This window comes from Oratosquilla oratoria, chromosome 4 (genome assembly GCF_046742065.1).
Source record: "Oratosquilla oratoria isolate Oo_2021 chromosome 4, ASM4674206v1, whole genome shotgun sequence".
NCBI classification, from domain to species: domain Eukaryota; kingdom Metazoa; phylum Arthropoda; class Malacostraca; order Stomatopoda; family Squillidae; genus Oratosquilla; species Oratosquilla oratoria.
Window position 1 is genome coordinate 60,229,783 of NC_134780.1, and position 690 is coordinate 60,230,472.

Genomic DNA, 690 nt, shown 5'->3' on the forward strand with positions numbered 1-690 from the left:
GTTTTCCCACGTTTCTATTCTAGAACTCATGTCAAGAAACGACAAGTCATTTACCAGGACATCTCTTTATGCCTAAAGTTTGAGTCGTTGATGTCGTGTTGCCCTTTTTTTACTTAATGGTGACGCCATGTCGTTTTTCAATTTGACGTCATGTCCCTTGTGATCCAGGTATCTCGTACTGTACTTTCACGTATCGGATAAAAATGTATATTTTTCTTCTATAAAAAAAAATCGACCGTGAATATTATATATATATATATATATATATATATATATATATATATATATATATATATATATATATATATATATATATATATATATATATATATATATATATATATATATATATATATATATATATATATATATGGGTGGGGGAGGGCAAACGAAGACATGTTGGGAATAGAGTTTATTGCCCTAACGTTGCGTCCATTAAAAAAGAAGAAAACAAACAATAATGACTATCTACCAAAACAGATTAAGATCAAAACCGTTGATTTTATTTTCCTTCTTCTTCGAGCAAGACTAGATAGACATTCAAATAAATCAATAAATCCTATGTTTACAATGAAAATATTTCTTAAATTACAGTATACAAGAAGATAAATTTGAAAAAAAAAATACAAACTGAATTATCTCTACTCATTAAAAGGAGACATGGCCAATTTAGCCGTGTGTACCCTAAAT